Raw genomic sequence first — 7,403 nt, 5'->3', positions numbered from 1 at the left:
TCTGGAAACCAAAGTCCGAAACGACGTCGACAAAAAATCAAACAGCGCCCGGAACTGCCGAAATATACGAACCACCATCTGGTGGCTCAGCCGAAACCGATCCACCAATTGGTGGTTTATGCCAGTTCGCGTCTGATTCGATTCGGTTCGCATCCGGTTCGGTTCAGTTCGCACCTGGTTCAGTTGGATTCGCACCCGGTTCACCTCCCGCAGTCCCGTTTAAGCTTCCGGCGGCCCCTGTTTCTGTCCCGATGAATCACACACCTCTGGCAAGGCCCCGCGACAGTGTGGACTTGTCCCAATTTAAGACGAGAAAGACGGATCACCTGGGTCCTTTACACGAGAATTGAGGTAAAGTTCTAATCAAAGAACGCTTGGGTCCAGTGGCTGAACCCCGAGCAACCACTCGAGCTGGGGGTCGCACACGCCCTCGTAATAATTTCAAGCCTTCTCATAAAGGAAAAACTCCAGTTTCCACCCGCCTGGGGGTTTGTATCCAAGACCATGAGCCTGTTAAGATCCAGCGTTCCCAAAAACGTGGTTCCAAACGCGTGACTCTTGAGAATGATTATAAGATGACAAATCCCCTGAAAGAAACATATTCATCTAATGATGACAACATTATACTCAGGGAGTCGTGCCAACACACGATAGGTTGTTCCGGTCATCTGACCGATGAGTTGTACTATCGAGTTGGGAGTACGAACAGGTCTCGAAAAAGAGATACCCGGGAAATGGGCGTTCATTGTCCGTGCGTAGAACTTATCAGGGCAGTATTATTAACGTGTAGCTACCCCAAAACCGCTCCACAAAGGGTCTTGGTATTCCAAAGGCTCTCCTTGAAAGCGTCGAAAACCAAGCCAAGGCATTTCCGCAAGAAAAGATCGGCTATTCGAGATGACGAACTCTCAGAAGTTACCATTAATATGGTCGATAAGGGAAAGTCCCCGATGGTTCCAAGTGGTTCTAGCCCCAACTTTTCTCCAGGAAGAAGAGTTAATTCGAGAATGGCTCGACTGATGTCTCGACTCTAGCTGGAAGTGGTCGGACCTAAACAATCCGTAGTCACAGTTAATATGGCTGGTAGAGGAAAGTCAATTCAACCCTTTGGTTCTGATCCTCTCATATCGCATCGTCTAACCCGTTTACGATCAGAAACCATTAGACAAAGGGACTATCAGAGGATTAATCGAGGATTATCCTCGGATGACGAAGTGTCAGATTCCAACTCTGTAGTCGCTTCTGACAATACGGTCCCAGGTCAATCCCACGAAGCATTCATGATCAACACCGAGCAAGTGGCCAAAATGGTCGAGGATGCTTTAGCCAAACAGAACGAAGCATTCAAAATTGAAATAGAAATGGCTATACTGCGAATGAGGAAAGAGCATGACCAACAGATCCGAGCCTTATCGAACCAAATAGGTGAATCCAGCCACCGCATCCAGAACGCCGTAGTCAATAGCGATCCAGAAGTGGACGAAATTATAATGGTCGACGCACCCCCTAAAAATACTGGAGGTGGTTCAAATACACCCCCTACAGATAACAACACTGGGGTGGTCCCGCCGAAGATAATAATGCCGAGGGTGACCACATTGTTCCTCTCAGAAATCGTTCAAAACATGATACAGACGAGGACAAGAAAATGAAAGATCTCGAGAGAAAAATCAACGCTTTGATGTCTGATCGAGAGGTAAAGAAGACCGAGATTCCGTGTCCTTACCCAAGAAAGTGGGATTCGATCCCATACCCGGTGAAGTTCAACGTGATCAACTTCACACCATTCGACGGGAAAGGCTCCCCTACTCAACATTTGATCTACTTCAAGTCCCACTTAGGCATGGTCTCTGGTAATGAAGCCTTGATGATTCGGTTATTCGTCGGCACCCTTCGCGGGCCTGCCTTCGATTGGTACCACCGTCTCAAGCCTGGAAGTATCAACAGCTGGGACGATATGGAAAGCTCATTCCTTAGTAAATTCTTTGACGACAACGCCGAGATATCCATCAGGACACTCTTTAAGGAGAAACAGGAAGACGAAGAAATGGTCGACGACTTCATCAAACATTTTCGGAATAAAGCGATGAACTTCCGAGATCCGATCATGGAGGACTTCATCCTCCAAACATGTCATAACAACCTATCTATTAAGATATTAAAAGTTATGGTAGTTGCACCGTCTAATACATGGAAAGAGTTGAAGATGCGCGGAGAGCAGGCCGAACGCTTTCTCAGAAGGAAGAAGACCGAAAGAAGCCAGCAGTCAATGCCTGTGGTTGCTGGTGATAATAATCAAACATCACAACAACAACCTCAAAAGCAGCAAAAGACTCCAGATCCGAGACTTCAAAAAGAGTACTCTTTCAAAGATGAGGAAGTTCCAGATATTTTCGAGTACCTCCTGAATAACGGGGAGATTGAGTTACCGCCTATTAAAGATCAGGAGGGAGCTAAGAGGATTACGGACCCAAATTACTGTGCATATCACAGGAGGGTTCTCCATCCTACTGAGGTTTGTTTTGGTCTAAAGACCAAGATTCAAGCTTTAATTGACTCTGGCGCCGTAAAGCTAGAGTAAGCCGAATGACGGCACAATACTCCAACAAGTATAATAGTATAAACTGCTCCTTCCGATACTCCAATAAGTATATGAGTCTAAACTATTTACTACCATTGACGGGAAGTTCATGGAGAATTTTTATACATAATATTCTTAAGGATAACCCGGTCTCGTAACTGAGTACAAAGTCAGACCCAGTTCCACAAAGGAAGCTGGGGGTGGATGATTCATGTAATGGGAAGTTTTTGGAAAAATGCTACATGTAATTTTCTTAGGGATAACCCGATCATTACAAACAAAGTGATAAACACTAAATCCCCACCGTGATTTTTGAACACACTTTTGTTGACGATTCACAGTCTTCCACCACAAAAATCCCCCACCGATTAGACTAATTGACGGTGGGACCACCAAAATTCCTTTCGGTTGAATTCACTCAAACTCTTGCTACGTCTGTGTACTTAACCCTCCCATTGTTTGAGTCCGGACAGAGTACTCGGAATTTTAATCTCATGATCATTGACAAATGTTAAATCCCTTTATGTTAAGTATTTGTTACTTAACACCAGGAACCTCCTTTGAGTGATTTGTACGAATCAACACTCCCACTGTGATTTGCACTCCCACTCTATCTTGGTCAAACCTTTAAACAGTTAGGGCCATAACTAAAATCCCCTCTCGATTCCTTCCATGAACGAGAGGTCCACAAATTGAACGATCAAATCTTTAAACAGTTAGGATCATCTTAAATTTCCATCTTGGTCAAACCTTTAAACAGTTAGGGCAACAACCAAAACCCCCTCTCGATTCCTTCCATGAACGAGAGGTCCACAAATTGAACGATCAAACCTTTATACAGTTAGGGTCATCTCGAATTTTTATCTTGGTCAAACCTTTAAACAGTTAGGACCAAGACCGGAATATCCTTTCGATAAACGAAAGACTTCCACCTGTTCTTTTTCGGTCAAACCTTTAAACAGTTAGGGCCACAACCAAAATCCCCTCTTGATTCCTTCCATGAATAAGAGGTCCACAAATTGAACGATCAAACCTTTAAACAGTTAGGGTCATCTCGAATTTCCATCTTGGCCAAACCTTTAAATAGTTAGGACCAAGACCGAAATATCCTTTCGATAAACGAAAGACTTCCACCTATTCTTTTTCGGCCAAACCTATAAAAGTTAGGGCCGGAATCGGAATTTTACCTTAATAAATGAGGAATTCTCGTCTCGGATTAAGCAACCAATCCTATAAAAGTTAGGGTTGCTTGAATCTTTTCGATTCTCAGAGTGGAGATCCCACTCCTAGTTTCACTTTTCTGGATTCTTAGAGTGGAGATCCCACTTCGAGTTTCCTTGGTAACTGGAGATAGAATATAAAATTCTTCCTCTTCGGTTTTGGGAGATAGAATATAAAATTCTTCCTCTCTTATTTTGGGTTCGTCTTTGCCCCAAGAGAAGACACCATCCTTCAACTCCAAAATCCGTGTGTCGCATGCATGGGGAAGTTTATCCCGAATCCTAAATAGGGATAAGTCAGCGCCTAACACGCGTTGCCGGGTAGTCTATTCCTATAAGAAAGACGTAGTCTACGTATTCAATATCGTAGCACTAAGAGAGTTAACTCTCTTAGCACAACGTCACATGCAGAACGGACATAAACAATCTGCATGCAAGCCCGATTTAAACGGTAATCGGTAAAGGCATGTCAAATCCGTTGAAGGCTGAGGATTTGCCAAAAATCCTAAGTCTACGTCTGATACACATCGCTGTTTAGTCTTTTCACGTGAGAAAGACGAAGTCTACGTATTCAATATCATAGCACTAAAAGAGTTAACTCTTTTAGCACAACGTTACGTGCAGAACGGGTCTAAATAATCTGCATGCTAGCCCGATTCAAACGGTAGTCGGTAAAGTCTAATCAAACCCGTTGATGGCTGATAATTTGCCAAAAATTCTAAAAATGTGAGTCATTAACGCATCAGCTTCATTAGTTGGTCTCGTGACTTGAGCATCCAATAACTTCGGGATAAAATCCATATCTGTAGACGAAACAACTTTAATAGTTGGTCATGCAGCCTAAAATTTGGGACCGCCACGCTCCAATGCCTTAAAAGCTAAACTCGGAAATTGACATATCAACTTCAATCCAAGATTTCGATAACGGTCAGACGATAAACGCAGCATCAGAAGAACTTCATCTATTCAACAAAATACTGAATAGACTGAAGGCTGAAGAAGTCAAGAATTGAAGCAGTTCACAGGTCCTTCGACACTGACTGAAGGTGGGGGGTCTATCATATCCAAAGCATCACAGACTCCTCTATAAAAGAATGAGTCTAAAATACTTTGGAGGGGGTATCTATAGGCATTTTAAAATGCCTATAGGTATCTACACACAGCTCGAGACAGAAAAAAGGTGATTAACGCCATTATCTAAGTCTAAGAGGATTATCCAACGCCGATGAACACATGAAGCGAAACAGCGAACCAAGTGGCCCGCACGCTCATCGGCCATAAAAACAACGTACAGATCAACAAAATTATGAAATACGCGTAACGACGGAAGGAGTCAAACCCGAGAAAACCAAGAAAGCCTCTAACGACCAGATCGCGTCAAAACGATCCGGTCGGGCCTCGGCCCAAGGCCGAGCCACCATTTGGTGGCCCGGCCAGGCCGAGCCACCGAGTGACGTTTTGGCCAGATTTGATCATATTTTGGTTTTGATGGTTTTTTCTTGGGATCTATTTGTTCCTGAGCATCCTAACTGATCTGATACTATGGTTATTCAGTTCTCAACTGAAGATAAAGAGAAATCCCTCGTTCTTATCCAAATACCCGCTCCCGAAGCTTATAAATACGAGCTCGGGTGCTTATTTCTCAAGGTTGGAGATCAAGAGGGAGAAACGCTGCCGAATTGGAGAGTGGAGCCACGAATTTACAGCAAGGGTTAGCAGATCTTGGCGATCTCCTGTGCACAAAGAGTGGAGTTCGAGAGATCTGAGACCCGTCCCCTATTCCTCCGGATTTAAGCTTGGTCTTAAATCTCGAGAAGAGCCGTGATCTCGCTTGGTCGAGATCATCGCTGCGGCGATTATTTCCTTCGTGAAGTAAGAGCTTTGATCAACTTAATCTGTCAACCGGATCTGATCCGCGGTGGTCCACGGATATTAACGTCCCCGGCACAGGCAAAGTTCCTACGCAAGCAGCGGGTGATAAACGTCCGTTGTGCTGTTTGACAAGAGTCTATCTTTTGTATTTTCATTATATAAGGAGATCTTATAAAAAGGTCAACTTTTTTATTTAAGTTTATTGTAAACGATTACAGTTGTAATAGATTCAATCACAATGAAAATAACGATTTTTGACACAAATAGAGAGATGTTGTCCTTTACTAATTGAGGCACAGGGATGATGGGGGCGGGGATGATGTTGATAGATGAGGGGGAAAGATTTGAAGTGTGACCGAGTTCTTTGCATCTAAAGCACATAAAAGATCTGATCTTGCACTTGTCTGCCATGTGATTAGTGTTTCCACAGAAAAAGCACTGTTTTTTCTTAGTTAGGATGGGAGGGCGATCTTGCAATGGGCAGATCTAGTTCTACGAGCCTTCTTCTTGTTGATCACTAAAATCCAAGCCCTTTCTAAGGGTAAGGTTGTCTTGAAGTGGTCAGGAAGAGGAATAAAGCATTTAGACGAAGGCGTCGCAAGGGTGGGTTTTTTGAAGAGGTTAGCCAAAGACGAGAATAGAGGGGTGGGCTGTTTAGCGGTGAGGGGGGCGAATGGCTTGGAGGGAGGCGGGATCTTAAAAGTTTGCTGAGGAGGGAAGGTAGGTTGGGGATACAAAAAGGAAATAACTCTCTTAATGGTGATATCCCCATTAATGAAGCTTAGTCACCGCCCTGTTCCTCTTTATCTGTTTCACCATCTCTTTCTTCTTGTTCGAAAGTAGTCCAAGCAAATAGCAACATGCATTACTATCAGATTTCATCTTGTTCTCATTAATAGAATCTCATTTGCTTTTAAAGAAATATTTGATAAATATTCATGGACTTGAAAAAATATTCATGTTCAAATCGAATGTTCAGAACGAATTCAAAGAAATTGGGAAAGGAGATTCGAATTCGAAGGTTATAGATATATATAAATATACATATTATGGTATTCAATTCAGATCCAAATTAAAAAATTTCTGACACATATAATAACTTTACCAATAAGACTAATCTTTTCTTTAACCTATCAAACAAAAAACTAAAATCAAAAGAGAGAGAAAACTCAAAAGCTAAAAAGAAAGTCAATAGTAGTGATAATATAACAAAAGACACAAAAGATGAAAGAAGTAAAAGCAGAGATTGGTTTGGCATCCACCATGGATGGGAGAAAGCCGTTTGGTGTTTGGGTGTGGTCCAAGTGAGTGGCAATTATCATATGACAACAATTATGTAACAAACTTAAATATGACAAAAGAATAATGTAACTGATTACTAACATATTTATTTATGCGTGGGTGACGATTGCCATGAGAGCATGTTGATATGAACCCTTTTTGTTGACCAATGGAAGGACAAACTACACAATACATTGGTACTTCAAAAAGAGATCTTGAAAAATTGCATGGCTACATTCATGCCATCCACCATATTTTTATATCTATGTACCTAATAATGTTGTTCAGTATCTTGTGGTCATTGGCTTTCTTCACATGCCGGCCTCGATTATAATACTCAATTATCATGAACTATGAGTCTATAAATAATTAAGTAGTAATTGTGTTTTTAATCAATTTATTTCTTATATTGAATATATACAATCAGAATAAGAATTAAACAAGGCATT

The sequence above is a fragment of the Asparagus officinalis genome, chromosome 10, assembly GCF_001876935.1.
Source record: "Asparagus officinalis chromosome 10, Aspof.V1, whole genome shotgun sequence".
Lineage (NCBI taxonomy): Eukaryota > Viridiplantae > Streptophyta > Magnoliopsida > Asparagales > Asparagaceae > Asparagus > Asparagus officinalis.
Note: the sequence above shows the minus strand (reverse complement) of the source record.